Source organism: Chelonoidis abingdonii, chromosome 3 (genome assembly GCF_003597395.2).
Source record: "Chelonoidis abingdonii isolate Lonesome George chromosome 3, CheloAbing_2.0, whole genome shotgun sequence".
Taxonomy (NCBI): Eukaryota; Metazoa; Chordata; order Testudines; family Testudinidae; genus Chelonoidis; species Chelonoidis abingdonii.
In genome coordinates, this window is record NC_133771.1 from 197682874 (window position 1) to 197702058 (window position 19185).

Below are 19185 nucleotides of genomic sequence, written 5' to 3' on the forward strand. Positions count from 1 at the left end.
CTATGGCTCATTCTTCTATGGCTCAATTTGAATGGATGCAAACTACCTTGTGGGTGTTACCCCAGGAGTAAACACATTTGAAATACAGGTATATATAGTCTATTTTCATAACTTCAGATACAAAAATGATACATGCATATAAACAGAATAATCATAACTTTTCCATCAACACCTTACATGACATATTTTGTACAAGATTTGTTGCAATTGTATAACAGTGGTAGCAACAGTGACCTTTGAAGGCCATATCGTAATCATACAGCATCACCCTGGTCCATTCCCCCGCAGCTCTGCTGCTTGGGTGGTGCATCTCTTCCCCATCTCTAGCTCAACTCACCCTCTGGGAAAGCATAATTAAAGCCAAAGTGTTTAAGCTGCCAAGTTCTGCTAGTTGTTCTCCCCCTGGAAATTAAGAAGAAAATGAAATAAAGAGCTAGTTCAGTGGTTGTTCTATTTAATAACAAGCATCTTTCCCCTCAGGGTGGCTTCTGTGGAATATTCAGTCTCATTCCAGATGATAGTCCTTTCCAAATACGTGACACTGGGATCCTGACTGTGAGGAACTCCAGTGCCTTAGACAGGGAGAGAACAGCGATGATCCATCTGCAGGTAGGAGAAATAATGATTAAAAAAAATTAAAATCAAATCCTCAAATAAATAAGATAACAGCTAGGCTGACCTGGCAAGAGACAGGGCCAGATTCTGATCTCACATTGGTGTAAATTGGGAGTCATTTCACCAAAGAATCAGACCCAGAATTTTACACTGGAGAAAACTTGGGGAAAATATCACTATGAAGGTGCAATTTACTTGGCCTGAAACTACTTGGGATCTTCCTTGTTGTTACCAGTTGTGTGTTGTTTAAATAAGTGCAGAATTTTTACTTCCTCCTTTTTCCAGGTTAAAGCTAGAGATCATTTGTCACCCTACTTTGAGGCCCACTCTACAATCACCATATCACTGCTGGATGAAAATGACAACACTCCAGCCTTTGAAGGCACACCATACAAACAGCAGATTTTTTCCAACATGACTGCAGGAATGCCCGTTCTTCAGGTATTGAAAGTGCTTATTTGAAAACAATGTCACTGTCAGTATAGGGTGTGTGAGTGTGTGTATACACTTAGGCCCTTCCCTTTGAGCAGTGATCCTTGAGAGGAGAGATGTTCATTTTTAAGAAATTTTCCATCGTTTTCTTTACTTTATTCTGCCTTTCATTTAGCCTCACCCTCCTCTTGTTTGGTAAACCTTGTGTCATGGATGCTCCCAGCACCTGCCAGTTTAGGCAGTGAAGGATAGAGGCTTTGTCTTGATCTCACATCTCTCATAGTGGTGCATTCCACACACATGAGACGATGCGCCAGCCTAAATGAGACTTCTAGAATATATTATTTATGAGATTTTTAATGAAAATAGAGTGTCTTTTAGAGCCTAGAAAAATGATATCATTGTTCAGATCTTTACAAACCACAGAGTGTGTCACTGGCAGAACCTGAACCCAGGTCTATTGACTTCCAATCTCCTGCTGTAAGCACTAGAACACTATGCCCCCCAATAACTTTTAGGATTACACCAAAACAAAACGTTGCTAGTGTTAAATCTTGGCCCCATTGAAGTTGGTGGGAATTTTGCCACTGACTTCAGTGGGGCCAAGATTTTACCTCTAGATTCTAAAATTGTATTCTCATGTTGATGCATCAGCCTCTGAGGACAAACATTCTGTCTTGGATTTGGCCCAGAATTCCATTATTAAAATGTTCTTAGTCTTTCAGTGACTTTGTTCCTTGATTCCAAAGGTCAATTGAGAAATTTACAGAGGAAACAGTCAAAAGAATTATTGTTGGATATAATTAGTTCTCTGTCTCCTACCCAAGCTGAGATCTTAAAGAACATATGTTGAGATATTGCTTGCCAATATTAGGCTTCTTTCTTTCTTTCTTTCTTGGGAACTTTGGGTGACCAAGGAATTGGCAATATTGGACCCATTAGTTAGATTTATGTTTTTGCTATAATTGGCCCACAAACTATGTCTTATAAAATGAATTATATTGAACATATGTAACAGAGGATCAATCAAATAAAGAAACAGCGGAATATTATTGTGGATTTATTTAGCTGGCCTTTTACCAGAAATTCCTGACCTATTTACTTTGAACGGACGAACAAGCAAGATTTCCAGTTATGTAATTATCAAGCTAGCTGAATGGTTTCTCTGCAAACCACACCAAATTTTAAAGATCTGTGTCATTTGCTAATAACAAAGAAAATGAAGAAAAATGATATTTTCTCCTCAGGTTGTGGCTCATGATCCAGATGATGGCATAAATGGAGAGACATGGTTTATCTTAGTGAGTGGCAATGAAGAAGGACACTTTGAACTGAATGAAACCTCTGGGCAAATCAGTTTGAAAACACTGATCCCATTACTAGTCAACCAGATGAAGAACTTCACCTTGTGGATAACGGCCACAGATGGTAAGACACACACAAGACTGCTTGGGAGGCTCCTTTCATTAAGGGACACTGGTGAAACAGACAGTCCCCGCCACAACCTATTTAACATTCCTTTAAATATACCATATATTTTATTTGCCCTTGCAGTTCCTGAACATGTCACTTTCCCCCAGCAGTAGTTGCAACATTGATAAAACTCAATTGTCCCTGCACAGTGATGCCCTAACAACAATCCATGTTTTCTTCATGACTGTTAGTGTGTGCATGATATTAGCATGTATCTCACTCCTTTCTTCATCTCCCCTGATTTGCAATAGGCTGGTGCACAGGCTAGAATACTGAGATTTATTATAATTCTGCTCTCACAGGTACTCAAAGAGGCATTCCATTCTTGTGTGTTTCAGCCAGTGGCCTGCTGTTAAGAGTAGAGCCAGCAGTAAGATTATTTACATGTACATGCAAGTACATACAAACTAAAAGAGAGCTACCAAGGCTAATTTTAGGGCTGTCAACTTTGATGTTGTCCTAACTAAGAATTATTGAATGTTTGTTTACTTATTTAATCTTATCTGGGAAATAGAATCCCTTTCCTGATAACTTGGGCTCTCTTAACTCTTTCTCAGCCTATTGACTTCATTTACACTGATTTGTTTATTCTGGTCCCTGTGCCTTATAGGCACTGTCCTGTGGATGGTGGGGAACCAGATACATGGGTTGGGGGTGGCGCAAGTAGAATTTATTTCTAAATGGTATGCTGTGCATAGGTGACTCATGGGAGGGACACAAAGGGGGGACATGTGGCCCCCCACATGACCCCCCCATGTGACTCATCCCCACCCTGCCCCCAGTCTAGGGCCCCTGCACTTTCCCCATCCCACATTACCTTGGTCGTGGAGGAGGACTCTGTCCTCCTGCTGCACCAGATACAGACTTCTGAACCGCAGGGCTCTCCAGAACTGCAGCGGTGAAAGGAGCAGAATGTGGAGCTGCCAGGCGGCTTGCTGCCAGCAGCTCCTCCAGCGCAGCTGTACCGCCCCCAGCCCCACCCCCAGTTCTGTCCTCTAGCAGGGCTACACAGACCTCAGATAGGAGACACAGCTGCGTGGATGGGCTGGGGACGGACCAAGGGGTGGTACAGCTGTGCCGGAGGAGCTGCCAGCGTGCGGCGCCATGTTCTGCGCCTGTGTCTTCCCGGTACAGTGTACCAGCAATAAATATCTTAATGATATGGTGGACGAGACCGGGCCCTACTTTCACCACTGGTGGTGGCACACCTTTTGCTACACACCTAAGAGAATGCAGCATCCCACCCTTGGCCTGTCTTGTCTCTTAGACTGTAAGCTCTTAAGGCTCTTGCTGGGTAAGTATGGTGCCCAACACAAGGAGCTCCGATCTTGGTTGAGGCCTCTAAGCACTACTCTAATAATTATTGTTATTTTATTATTATCTATTCTTAATACGGTTCCAGGTGTCAGCTGATGTATTTTCTTTACAAGAAGAAGGTATTTTATGGGTCTGATGAGAGATAACTGTTTATTTTGCTTCTAGGCGGAATGGTGCCAAGAAGTTCATCAGTTCCAGTACAGGTCTTTGCAGTTGGAGACTCTAGACCTCGGTTTATTCACAAAACATATGATGGGACTTTGGAGGAAGAATTAAACAGCCCTGTCCCAGTAACAAGAGTAAGAACCAAAAGTTTCTATACTGTCACCGGTACCAAACACATAAATTATGAACAGTTTGTAGTGACATAGGATTAAGATATGCATGGCCAGTGTAAATGTAAATACCTCACTAGGTAAAATATATAGCTTGTTAGATTTGATGTCTCGATCCATGTGGTACACTGGGGGAGGAGGGATAGCTCAGTGGTTTGCATATTGGCCTCCTAAACCAGGGTTGTGAGTTTAATCCTTGAGGGGGCCATTTGGGGAACTGGGGTAAAAAGCTGGGGATTGGTCCTGCTTTGAGCAGGGGGTTGGGCTAGATGACCTCTTGAGGTCACTTCCAACCCTATGATTCTATGACTGTAGCATGTAGTCTTGCCATTTATTTGTCATGCACCCTGACTACCTCAGCTGAATGATGACATTACCTCCTGGGACTGCTCCTACTATTCCAAAGCTCTGAGCAGCTTCAGTCTCTGTTTAAATAGTAAAACATAAAACCTTGTGCCAGAGAAATGTTTTCTGCCTCTCCTGTCCCCCAAAGATTACAGTGATCAAAAGCCCAAGAGAGACAATATTCAACCTTCCTTAGTGACAAGTCTGTTGTTATGTCATGCGGTGGGTCTAGAACAGGAGACTTACCATGAGGGGATCGCCAGCAAGACATTCACTGAGAGGACCACATGTCTCTGGAACTTGGTTCCCACCCTGGCTGAAAATTGCTTGAAGTTACTGATATTTTGGGCAAGTTGCAAAAGCCATTTCTTAGGGCTTGTCTACACTTACCAGAGGATTGATGCTGCGGCGATCGATGCATCAGTGGTCAATTTCGTGAGTCTAATAAAGACCCACTATATCAACCGCTGATCACTCTCCCATCGACTCCTATACTCCACCTGAAGGAGAAGAGGTGGAGAAGGGGAGTCGACGGGAGAGCATCTCCCATCGACATTGTGTAGTGTGGACCCCACGGTAAGTAGATCTAAGCTATGTCAATTTGAGTTACACTATTCACATAACTCAAATTGCATAGCTTAAATTGACTTTTCTCTTTAGTGTAGAAAAGGCTTTAGAGAGGGTTTTTGGGGCAGACTGAAGTTGGAATCTTGAAGGGGCAGATTATAGGGGGCTGTTCTGCTGCTTTGATTTACTGGCTGGCTGAATTATTTCATTATTTACATATGATTATTTTTTGCTGCTGAGAGAAAGACAGAAAAACTAAATACAGACACACATTGATACATGTATATTCAGTGTATATTATGGGTATTATACATGTGTATTTATTTATATGTGTGTGTATGATCTGACAAAAGGACAATATATATCTTATAGTTATTGCATATTTTAAGTCTTGATACACAGAAATGACATTGTAATCATTATTACTTTCAACTAATAAAGTAAGTTTTATTGCACCTTAAAAGTATCTATCTTATTTCAATTGAGAGATAGTTAAAGCTGCTAATTTAGGTGTGATCTAAGCCTAAAATTCCTATTTTGAATGTCACATCAAGTAATTAATATAATTAATAGAATATATAATTAATTATAATTAATAATATGCTGTATCTTACACAGGTAGAATTCATGTCTGTGAATCCCCACATTCCAGTTACATTGCAAGTGTTGACGGAATCAGATATTTTTGATGTTGACATCAATGGAACCATCTGGACAAAAACCAAACTGGACTATGAATCCCAGAAATCTCATGAGATAAATGTTTCTTTGACTGACGGAAAAACAATTGACTATGCTGCAGTGTTTATCAAAGTTACAGACATCAATGATAACAGTCCTGTGTTCAGTGCAATCAATGCTATCATTAATGTGCTAGAGAGCATGCAAGTTGGAGCCACTTGTCTCAGTGTGTCAGCTGCTGATGCAGACGATGGCTTTAATGGGTTAGTGTCTTATACTTTAAAAGGCGGAGAGGGAAAGATGGATATTGACTCTGTGGCAGGATTAATTGTCCTGAGAAGGGAACTAGACAGAGAAACACAAGCATTTTATAACTTAACAGTTATTGCCAGTGATCAAGGCCAACCAGCTCTCTCTGCTGTTATGAACTTTACCATCTTTGTTGATGATGTGAATGACAGCCCTCCAACTTTTCCCTTGGGCGAATACCAAGTGAGTGTCTCTGAAGATGAAATGATTGGGAAGGTGCTATTGACAGTGTCAGCTACGGATTTGGATTCTGGGGCCAATGCTCGGGTGAAGTACAGAATAAACAGTCAGCTTCCTCAGACTTCCTTGCCCATGGTCCTTGTCAATTCAACCACAGGCCAGCTCACCCTGAGCCAGCAGCTGGACTACGAAACTGTCAAACTGTTTGAAGTAAGAGTGCAGGCATCAGATGAAGGGATCCCAAGCCTCAACACCAGTGTGCTTGTTGTTATCCATGTACTGGATGTCAATGATAACCCCCCTGAATTTAGTCAGGCAGTGTACAATATATTTGTTCTTGAAAACATACAGAAGGACAGCCTCATCTATGCACTCAATGTTACTGACAAGGATCAGGTAAGTACAACACTTCTCAGTTCTTAGAAATTAAGATGATATGACATGAGAAGGGCAAAGAGAGAGTTTTAAATGCTCAGTCGTAAATATATTAGGTACGATTTGAAAATGAATCATAGGGAATAGAAAGATAGAGAAAATCTATTAGAGCATCATGGGACCTGCGATACTCCCATTGAAGCCAATGGCAAATGTCTCATTGATCCAGTAAGAGAAAGGACTGAGCCTCAACTCTATTTCCCTGCAAGTACAAGCTATAGCAATCTGGTGACCTTAGAGAAGCCAAACTCTATATAAATACTTACGTAGGCCAGGCAAGAGAGAGCTAGTAGAATGGATGGTTGCCTGTCAGACCAGAGAACAAAAAACAGACATGTAATTAACTGTGTAGATTATCACTTGTTATGTCAAAATAATCGGAAAATCCACTTTAATACATGCTGTAAGTCTCTGCTTAATGAGCATGCCTAGCTGTGAGTTTCTGTGCTGCAGTGAACCTAGCTGATGTACTGCGTCTATCAAGGGGAAAGGAAATCATAGAGGAGTTACTTTGATTTTCTTAATTTCCTTTATAAGAAATCATGTAATTGCTCTCTGTTGCCCATCATATCCTTTCTTTCTTCCCTCTCCCCTTTACCAAAGAAAAATCCTGCTCATGTGAGAAGTTGGCTTTAGGGAGGTGACACTTTGAGGTTCACCCAGAGCACTAAGGGGTTGTGTCACCGCCTGCCATGTAATCCTGGATGCTTCTGTGCTGTCCTGCTTTGGATCAGCATCCTGACACCAGCAGCCTGGCTACAGTGCACTTACCTCACCCTGGCTTCCCCCAGCCTGGGTACACCTTGCAGGGTGACACCAACAGCCCCTCCAGTCCCAAGTCTCCCCAAAACCATCTCCTATGCAGTGCGCAGCCCCTCTGACTGTATCACTCACAGAACCATATCCAGGTCACTGCTCCTTTACAGAGACAATCCACAGCAGCAACGGGTTAGTTGGCTGAGGATTTTACCCATCGGTTTGAAACACTGCACTGAGATGATTGTTTTCAGAGTAGCAGCCATGTTAGTCTGTATCCGCAAAAAGAACAGGAGTACTTGTGGCACCTTAGAGACTAACAAATTTATTTGCTCACGAAAGCTTATGCTCAAATAAATTTGTTCATCTCTAAGGGCTGGTCTACACTACGGGATAAAATCGATTTTAGATACGCAATTCCAGCTATGTGAATAACGTAGCTGAAGTCGAATATCTAAAATCGATTTACTCACCCGTCTTCACCGCGCGGGATCGATGTCCGCGGCTCGCTATGTTGATTCCGGAACTCCGTTGGGGTTGGTGGAGTTCCGGAATAGAAATAAGCGCGCTCAGGGATCGATATATCCCGTCTAAATTAGACACGATATATCGATCCCAGAGCAATCGATTTTAATGCGCCGATACGGCGCGTAGTCTAGATGTGGCCTAAGGTGCCACAAGTACTCCTGTTCTTTTTGAGATGATTGTGTAATCAGACAAGATTAAGTTTATTACCAGAGACCAGCTATTTAAGTAGAAGGATACCAACTAGAAGGAATTGGGATGGAAATGGTTGCGGACAAACAAAAGTCAAAGTATGCTCCTAAGACTAAAACCTAACTTTGGCTAGAGTCTTGTGTTCAAAGTAGTTTTCTCACCATAGTCATTCTTCCCGCATGGCTGGCCAGTCCTTAGCTAGGATCCAACACCAAGCCCAAAGCACTTGGTTTCTATGTCTTCTCACATGAACGATGCCCAAATGGTTTTCTCTCTCTGCTTATCTCATCAAACTTTACCTTTGTTTTCAAAGTCAGGAAGCCCTCTTGAGGGCTAGGCAGCCAGGGAGCTGAAACCAGCTAAATTTTTGCAGTCTCCTCCCTCTGTAGTGATAGTTAAGTGGTTATCTCCCCCATTCACTAGTTTGATGGTTTTGTTTACTCTTTAGATAAATGTACTTAGTCGTCTCTTGTTCAATTTACTTTGGAGACACATTCAAGCAGGCGGAACCACATTCCTTGTCTAAAGCAGCATGACTGGCGCCCTACCTGCCAAACACATTTAATAATGTATTTCCAGTGCATATTTATAATTTTTCATCTATCACCTGTACGTACACCACACAGTAATAATACTGACCAGCATGTTACCAGTTCACATATGCCTTTCATGACACCTTTTAGATACAGATTATGACAACAGTGAGTTGGGGTACGCTGAGTTGGTCAGACCAGCTGACCAAAGAGCCTCTTGTCCTCTGGCTTTGGGATGCTCTTACGGTCACAAGGGGAAGTGGTTCCCTTTTTGAAATAGTTGCCTGGCATGTCTCTGAGTTTTAAAAAAATTCAGAAGGAAACAAGAATGGAAGAACTAGGTGCTACTGTTCACCTCGCAGGCATGATTCTGAAATGACTTTTAAATGAGGGTATATTAGAGGAGGGGACCAAACGTCAGGACTCTTGGATGGATCTGTTCTCTTCCCTTCCACTTGAAGTCTGTTCTTGGACAAGTCACAACCTTTCTGCATGTGAGTTTGCCCATCTGTAACATGGGGATAATAATATGACTTACCACCTCCCATGGGTGTTATGAGGCTTCCTTTGTTAAATACTATAAAGCTCTTTGTGCTAAAGAAATGTAAAGTATTGATGTTAATAACAGAGAGGTATTTCCATCTTCTCTCCATAACTCAAGTGCTTATTACATCTCTTTTAGGTCGGCTTCTCTCAAGGGTATTTTATTCTTAACAATACTATGTTTGCTATCAATAAACATGGGATACTTTCAATAAGGAACGACACAGAACTCGACAGAGAATCTACACCTAGGTTAACTTTGCAAGTAAGCTCATTCTGAACCTTTCAGGTGGTTTAGTCCACCTTTTGTGTCTTCATCAATCAATTGAAATCCCAGTCAAAATCAAGTAATGTTTTCATTGATTATTTTGGCAGGTCTGGGCAGTTGATGCTGAAACAGAAGGGCTCAATTCTAGTGCCCTGTTAGATATCACAGTTCTGGATGTCAATGACAATAACCCTGAGTTTCAGATGCAGCCCTTCAATTTTACAGCCCCGGAAGGAGACTATACATTGGATGCACCTACCGTAGTTGGACATGTAGCTGCCACAGATTTGGATGAAGGAGAAAATGCCCACATCACATTTCACCTAGTCACAGAAGACGGGAAGAATCCATTTAGCATCCAACAAGTAAGAGTTTGGGTGGGGCATAGAAAATGATGCCTACCTGCTTCTTTCTCCAAGACAGTTAGCCTGGCCAGATAGAAATGATGCACCGAGATGAGCCATCGTATCACCTCTGATATCAATGACAGCAACGTCTTTGGAAACTAAGAATATAAATCCAAAGCCTATTGAAGTCAATATGAAGACTCCCATTGATTTCAGTGGATTTTGAATTAGGCTATGTGGGCAGGGCCAGCTCAGCCAATGCTGCCAGTCCTGCCCTAGGAAGCGCCTGAGAACACGGGGACTCCAGCAATGCAAGTTTGATATTTACTGGTCATGCTGCACCCAATGCAGTCGTCCCACTGAAATCAATCACATGAATATGGCTTTGTAGTGTTAGCCATTCTCAGTGGTGATGATCACCTGCAACTTCCATTAATGTTTGTCTGGTATCAGGTGTCTAAAACTTCAGTATGTATGTTAAGGGACTACATAACTCAGGAGGTGGGTAATGGAAATGAAAAAGTATTTCTTCTCTAGGTTGCCAGCTACTCAAGTCCTGCCAAGATCTGTAGTGACTGAGAGTTATTACCATGTAGTGGTGCTTCTATGGCCTTTGTAAATAAGGTAGGTGGGCTCAGTCCAGTACTTACTGGAGAGGAGTCTGCATTACAGAAGCCACCACCATAACTGACCACCTATTTGATAGTCTCATCAGAAAAGCTAAGGTTTGAATGGGTGTGGAGACTCCCATCCACAGAGAACAAGTGTGGGATTCCTCCAAGTCATGGGTAAGACATATCGGCAGGACACTGTGAAGAAAACTGCCCTGATACTACCCGGGCTACACCTGTTCTGTGATTAAGAGAGGACTTCCGTCCTCATTTTTCCTGAGAACTAAATGTACACAAACATTATAAAAAACATGATACATGTGTTGATTTTTATTCTGTTCTGTAGAATGGAACTATTTTGGCTAATGGGTTTATGGACAGAGAAATCAAAGAGAAATATGAGCTTTTGTTAGTTGCATCTGATAATGGAATACCTCAGAGACAGGTAAGGGAGAGGATTAAGTTATTCTTATATTAACAGCCTTTGATTTCTGAAGTTTAAATGGACTGACTATGCATCTCTTGTGTATGATTCATTTGTTTTCTGTTTTCCACCAGAATTTCACATATGTCACCATAAGTGTATTAGATGTAAATGATAATCCTCCACAATTTACAAAGACCCAGTATTCTGCAAATATACTTGTAGCAACTGCAAAAGAGGGAGTTTCTGTTCTGTCAGTATCTGCTACCGATAGTGACCTTGCGAACAATTCTCTTATTTCATACAGGTAATTTTCCCTGAGGTAAATAAATATCTTTTAGTAAAGAAAATCAGTGTTATTTGTATTTCCCAGTGGATCACAAGTTGCCCATACCTACTCATTCCATCCCATTATTATATTTTGCCATTAATGTAATCAACAACAATATGCCTAATTTTAAACTTAGGGAAAAACAGTAGAGAAACATTTCACCAACATTCTTGGAGATGATCAAACTGCTGGAGTGCCAGTAAAATAAAAGACAACCATAATCAAAAACCAAGCTTGTTTGGTCTGAAATAGTTGGATAAAAGTTTGGCACTTCTGGATAGAAAATGGCAATAATGAAATACAAAGTGATTGCCATTCTTCCCCTCAATCCCCGACTCCCATGCATTCATCTTTAGACATAGATTATGCATGGAACATTTTAGTTGAAAAAGGTCCTGGGACACAAAGATGAACGGGCATTAAAACAAAATACATAAATTGATATGGATGGTTGAATGTGTCAGAAATTTATGGGGTTACGTACCAAATGTAGCACTTACTATTGTGTGAGATTTAATTGGCTTCAGGACTATGCGCATTAGTAATTGTTTGCAGAACCAGATCCTTACAATGAAAGTTACCTGCCTTTCTTGACATGTCTGCAAATTGATCTATAATCCTCTGAGTTTGCAGTTTCTGCTCTGCTCTCTGTTCATAGAGGGATCTAAAACTTGTGAGTGGAATGGAAACTGAAAGTCTGAGTGCCATCTTGGCTAAAACGGAAGATGTGCTAGGAAATATAGTTTGTTTAAGTTTATGAGACAGCAGCTAAAACATGTTGTCCTACCACTCCTATAATAATTATAACTAGGCAAATATAATTGGTAGGCTGTTTATCATAAAACTTTAATAATAAAGGTAGAATACCTCTGATGTGAATAATATGAATGATACACTCACTTCTCTCTAATACAGCTTCATGAACCATTCTGATGATTTCTGGGTAAATAATCTTACTGGAGAGATCACTCTTGCCAGTAATCTAGCCCATATCACAGCTGACACAGTCATTACACTGACAGTCATTGCTACTGACCATGGGGTTCCTCAGCTAACATCGAATGGTAAGTGATGTGCTTTCACCAATTTTTCTCCCAAGTAGTGCTCAAGAATGCAGTGGGCTGCATGACTATTCAGTCTCAAACGTAAACCTGACAAACTTCACAAGTTTGAATTAATCACATCCCTATGGAGTCCAAATTATTTGGGGCCAGCATCCGTATTACAATTCCGCAATGAGGTACGCGTTACTCTTCTGATTGTATTTCTTTCACTGATGCCCTACCATCATGTGGCCACAAAATCACATTAACACAGAGTGAGATTTATTAATTCTGTTTAAAATTATTGCTTATTTATTTATGGTGGGGGAATCAGTCAAGGATCAGGCCTCAATTGTGATAGGCACTCTAAAGTCATGCACTAAAGAGCATATCAGTATAGTATTTTCCTCTCTTTTTTTTCCAAATTCTTTGATTTGCTTAAGAGAACTGGGCAGTCAGTCAGCTTCAACATCTTAAATATCCTTCTGAGCGAGTCTGTTGCTCCTAACGTCATTGGCATTTACTTTAGGGAGACAAAACACAGCGCATGATATTTCACTGTATTTATCTGTCATTTCCTCCACTAGCTTCTGTTATTCTCTATCTGCTGGTAAATGACACTGACTTTGGACTGGCGTTTGAAAGCTCCAGCTATGAGTTCAGCATTTTGGAACAAGAACCAGTCACAACTGCTGTTGGCTCTGTGAAGGCCCTGACCGGAAGCATAGCCATTAGAGTCATATACTCTCTCAAGTCATATACTGACAAGTTTTCTGTTAATGACCAAGGAAACATTATGACTCTAGTCAGTTTAGATCGAGAAGAGCAGGATCTTTATAGCATCATTGTCGAAGCCGTTGATTCTGCAGTGCCACCCAGTTCAGCTGTGTCTTTGGTACAGTATATTGCATTTTAAAGTGGTTTGAAAATGCTGAATATGTAATTTAAAAATAAGCAATGATACCCAGAGGACACCTTATTTTTAATGTCATGTACTATAGAGAAATGATGGTTAGCAAACGTACTTTAAGAATCAATTTGTAACTAATTTCTGATTTTCTTAAAGGGACAATGTCAATTGGACTTCAAAAAGAGACTAGTTGTATTAGAGAGCCCCCTGAAAATTTCTGTGATTTTACAACCGCAGTTCCCTCTTTTTTAAAAAAGGTTGCTTTGTAAATGACCTATACAAATAACAAGGAATCTCAGTAACTCCCTATTTTGGGAAAACACTGAAACTGACTATAAACATAGTGCCATCAAATGTAGAAAGTAAACAAGTTGAAAAAACAAAGAAATTGTTTCTTTATCTCTTTCAGTTAGAATAATTTTAGGTATTACTGCTATCAACGTTAGGCAGAAAGGAACTAGAGCAGTGAGATTTAAGTTGCTTCTGTCCTTTTAATTATAATATTGGAATTTTGATGTTAGACAGAAAGTAGAGATTAAATGCTTTTTCCATTATAAATGTTGTTGTTAAGAGTTTTTCTAAGTTCCTTATTTTTGCATCAAGCTGAAACTATCATAATGAGTCCAATTTCTTTAATTTAGTTAACTAGGTTTAACTTTCAAGTACAGTGCAAGAAGAATAAAGTATTTGACAGGATTTTTTTTTCTTCCACTGCATTGGTATTTTGTAGAGATAGGATTGAGTTGGGGCAGGGAAACCCAAGGAATGAAATACAGCATAGACACTCTATAGTGGGAAGGACAGAAGTATTGGAAGTGTAAGGGACAGATGGAAAAAGTTGCAGGGAAAAGAGGAGACAGAAGAAGGTGGCAAAGGATATAAGTAGGATGGAGTGATGAGAAATGGAGGAAGAGGGAAATTGATGGGAAGGATTGGAGATACACAGAATGAGGAATAAAATAATGAGGGGAGGGTGAAGTGGGCAGCAAGGAGTGAGAGAACATGGAATAGAGATTTAAAAAAGAAAGTGGGAAATGGAAAAAGAAATGAAAAAAGCAATAGATATAAATGAAAGTATAAGAAGCAGTTGACTTACACACAGAGAGCTTCTTTATTGGTAAGTTGTATTAGCATTATAATTACATATTATTCTTGTTCATTACAGTCTGTGTTTTAAAGCAGCAATTAGAATGTTATTTATTATATTTAAATATATATCTCACCATATATTGCTCTGCTCTTTTCTTTTCTGTATTTTAGTAGTGATGGAGGGAAAAATTCATTGTCTAGAACAGGGATAAGCAACCTTTGGCACGTGGCCCATCAGGGAAATTGACTGGTGGACTGGACGATTTGTTTACCTGCAGCATCCACAGGTTCGGCCAATCGCAGCTTCCACTGGCCTTGGTTCACCATTCCCAGCCAATGAAAGCTGCGGGAAGTGGCAGCCAGCACATCACTCGACTCTCACTGCTTCCCAAAGCCCCCATTGGCCTGGAACAGAGAACCGCGGCCAGTGGGAGCTGTGATCAGCCAAACCTGCAGACACTACAGGTAAACAAACTGTCCCGGCCTGCCAGCAGATTTCCCTGATGGGCCGTGTGCCAAAGCTTGCTGATCCCTGCTCTAAAACATTAGTGCAGTCAAGATTGTCCCTGGATAAATAAAGTTGCTTAAGGGCATGTCTACGTGGCTCAGCAATGCACCCTACAAGGGTGTGATTTCTAAAACGCACTAAGGTACTGCGCACTAATTGGTCCATGTAGACCCTGTGGGTGTGCAATAAAAGTTCCTAGTGTGCTTTAACATAAGACTGTTTGAAACAACACTACATTAAAATGCACTAGGGAACTTTTACTGCATACCTGCAGGGTCAACATGGACCAATTAGTATGCAACACATTAGTGCGCTTTATAATTTACACTCCCATAGTGCTCACTGCTGCTTTGTGCAGGCATGCTTGAAAGCCACATAGAATACACTGGTTTTGCCTAGACTGTATACTATTCTGTCCACATATTATATTTCATAATTTGACCAAGATGCATCAGCTTGGTCGAGTCCTTGGGATTGTATTCCAGGGAAAACAGCCCACATTATAGTTGTGTGAGCCTGGCTGCATTTTTTTGCCCCCCTTTTTAAATTCCTAGGCTGAGACCTTGGATGTGGGTTCCAAATGAGAGCAACATTGATATGGTTTGGATATAAATCTGTACAAATCAAAGTTTAAGGAAGTGCTGACCCGCCTTTGACTAGAGTGACACACATGCAGCTGTTTATCATAGCAAATCATAAGAGCTTAACTGCAAGAATGTCGCAGCTGCTACAATGCTAGAATGTTGGAGGTCGAATTGAAGGTTGCCACCGAATTACCTTTCTCCCACCCAGCATAGTACTAATTAGGTGAAGAGGGAGCTAAGTAGTAATAACAAACTAAAATCCGTATCCTGCAAATAGTTATGCATATGGGTAACTTTATGCATGTGCATAGTCCCTTGAAGTCAAAGTCACTCACATGGGTAAGTGTTTCCAGTATCAGGGCCCAAGTTGTGACTTTAATTTATGCATTTAGGGATAATAATTATTGGGTTGAAATAATTGTTTAAAACAGTAGTTTCCATTGAGGGAAGAGTGGAATGATTTGCAACAATAATACTGAGCTCATCTTTCCCCCTCTTCTCCATAAACAACAAATTCTACCATTTTACAAATAGAATTGAAATCAAATAAATGTGCTAGTTCTAAAATGTTGGGCCAATTCTTTTTGTACACTCAGTTTATAGAGCCCTTAGTGATGCAACAATGCAGAGTTCTTGTGTTATTTCCAACCAGAAGCAGCAGTGGAAGTGTTGGAACTCTGTCAAGAAAACCTCTTCATGTGCGCTCAACTGCTCAATTTTCCAAACTGAATTGGTTTTAATCAGCCTGAGACACATCCAAACCAAATCAAAACTCTGATATTATTGGTGCCAACAGCAATACACCAGCATTTTGTGACTAGTGATCTAGGCCTCTCATTTTCCCACTGTAGGGACCAGTCCGTAACCCTTGAGTAGCCCATATTCACACACAAGTTATTTGTGTGAGGAAGTCCTAGACCAAGTGAGTACTGGAAAATCTGGACCTAAATAATGGCTTTCTATGCTGGGTCCCTGAGCCTTGCTGCCACAGCCTGTCTCCCACGCAGCTGTGTACACTCTGGCCTGCAATGGAGTTTTGATTGCTGCAAACCCGATGGCTCCAGGCACCAACGCAGGAAACAGGTGCTTGGGGCGGTTAATGGGAAGGGGCGGAATGTCTGGGTCTTCAGTGGCAGTTCAGCAGCGGGTCCCTTAGTCCCTCTCAAAGGGAAGGACCAGCCGCTGAATTGCTGACGAAGAATGAAGCAGCGCAGTAGAGCTGCCACCGAAGTTCCGCCAATCGCAGCTTTATCTTTTTTTTTTCTTCTTCACTGCTTGGGGCGGCAAAAAAGCTGGAGCTGGCCCTGCTTTCTTGTGAGGCTCACTTGTGAGTCTAAAACTTGCTACAGCTCCTTAGATAAGTGGGCATCTGAATCGGAGGTGCTAGGTTCTTGTTGGCAGTCAGGATCCTAATCTGCAAAGCCAGTATTCTAAAAGTTTGGATACTACTGTTATTTTTATTGTTCTTATTTGTATTAGTGCTTAGTAGCCCAAGTCATGAACACAGAACAAAAAGTCAGTCTCTGACTCAGAGAGCTTACAGTCTAACTGACTCAGACAGAATTTACTCATGTGTGCTATTTTTATGACTCAGAAAAATGCCTTTCTTTTATACAGGTTACAATCATTGTGAATGACACCAACGACAATTCTCCTGTTTTCTCAACACTGATTCAAACCAAACGATCAGTTCCTGAGAATGAAGACACTATAGACTTTGGCATATTTTCTGCTGTAGACCAAGATGTAGGAATGAACGCCCTTATAAACTACTCCTTGGAGAATGACTTTGCCGGAACTTTCCATATTAACAGTTCCACTGCCAGGCTGACTACAAAAAAAGCCTTGGACAGGGAAATGGTGGACAGTTATGAATTGAAAATAATGGTAAGTGGACACATGGATCTAACAGTTTGTCAGATACTCAAGGCATAGAGAGACAGAGAGAATACTGACCCATCATAAAAAAAACAAAACACTTTCCAACAATCAAGTATTGTAATATTGGGCCAAATTCATCCCTGAGTGAGTGAATGTATGAATGAATTTGGATTAATTCATGGCATCTGATTCTCTACTGGTGTAAACTGGCGCAGCAAAGAATTTGCGCCATGAAGTTCATATTTTAAAGGTTAAATATTATCATAAAACATCAGCATGACTTGCTGTGAATAAATTGTTCCTCAATTCATTTCAGACTGCAGTTGTTGAAGTACTACTGCACCATAACTTTTTTTTTAATGGCTTAGCTAATCCATATCAGGCGTCACTCTCAGCTGCTGAATACGTTTTTTCAATATATACATATTTAAACCTTCTTTTTATATTACTTGATAAATTATTTGTGTTTCCCCATGAAGCTTCCAAAGGAAAACATAGTCCCTGACTGAAGAGCCTTTACATTGTGAGCATGTTTTCATGCGAGTCAGTCCATTGACTTCAATGGGACTACTCCTGTGACTAAGTGTTCATTGACATAGTAAAGGTTTCCACACTTGGCCATACATGCACATGAAAACTTTCAGGGGCTCTTCGGTTTTAACGCATATTTATTTATTTAGCCTGGCAAAGAGAAGATTCAAGGGAGACAGTCAGAACTATGGGGTGGGGGCATAGTCAAAATGGAGCAGACCCTTCTTAAAAGACAATAAATTCAGAATTAATAAAAGGAAGTACTTTGTATCAATAATTGGGCTTGGAAGTATTACATTATCAGTGAACATTGATTTCACTGTGCACCTGCAAACTGATGAAAAAATATTTCCATTGATGATCATAGGAATTTACAAACAGGCAACATAAGAAAAATGCTGCTTGAGAACTTATTCGAGTTTGATTTAAGGATCTTTACTTTGTAAATTTTGACATGGAATGTTGACAATTTGTGTTTTAATGTTTCTAAAGCTTTAACTTTTTGAATTTCGGAGTCCACTGTCATTAAATAACTATTGTCTGACTCCCCATAATTTCCCACAACTGTGAAAATTTAGACAGATAAAAATAGGCTTAAATCCATAATGCTGTTAAACTGTGAAAATGTTTATAGATAGAAATAGAAAAAATGCTTAAAAATAAATATTGATATTATCCATCAATATATGAAAAAATCAAATTCTGCCATGTCTGTCAAAAATTAAGTATTGTATGTTTGTATATACAATATAGATATAATACATTCACACACATATATCAATATAACTTAGTGTGTTAAAGCACTCTACAGAATATAGAGAGAAAGAATGAATATGTAAAGAAGTACCTGCACCAAAAGTGATGGCAGAGCACAGTCATCTTGTAGAATTTCATCTGTTCAAATTTCAGATATACAGATCTGATTATATCTGATTATCTGAGTCATGGGTTGTTAAATTATTGATTATTGGCCAAATTCTGCAGTTCTTATTTAGGTAAAACTCTAGTTTATGTTAATAGCCATAAGTTGCAACAGTTAATGGAAATTTTACTTGACTAAGGACTGCACAGTTTAGCCCTATATTCAGTTATGAGTTATTTCTTTACAGGCCATTGATTCTGGAATACCCAAACAATCTGCAAGTTTAGTTCTCAGCATCACTGTGGAAGACGTGAATGATAACCCTCCAGTGTTCCTACAGAAATCATTTAATGTGACAGTGAAAGAGAATGAGCCTCCAAGCGTGGTATGTAAATTGAAGAAGAAATAGCCTTTGGTTGTGGGATTATTTTCTTTATATAAAGCTTAGAAGTGCTGCTTTACTCTTGGTGGACCTGGATACCAGCCTTACTGATATGAATTAGAGATTTGTAAGACTCAGGGGAAAGGTATCTCATTAGAAATCAGCAAGGATTCCGC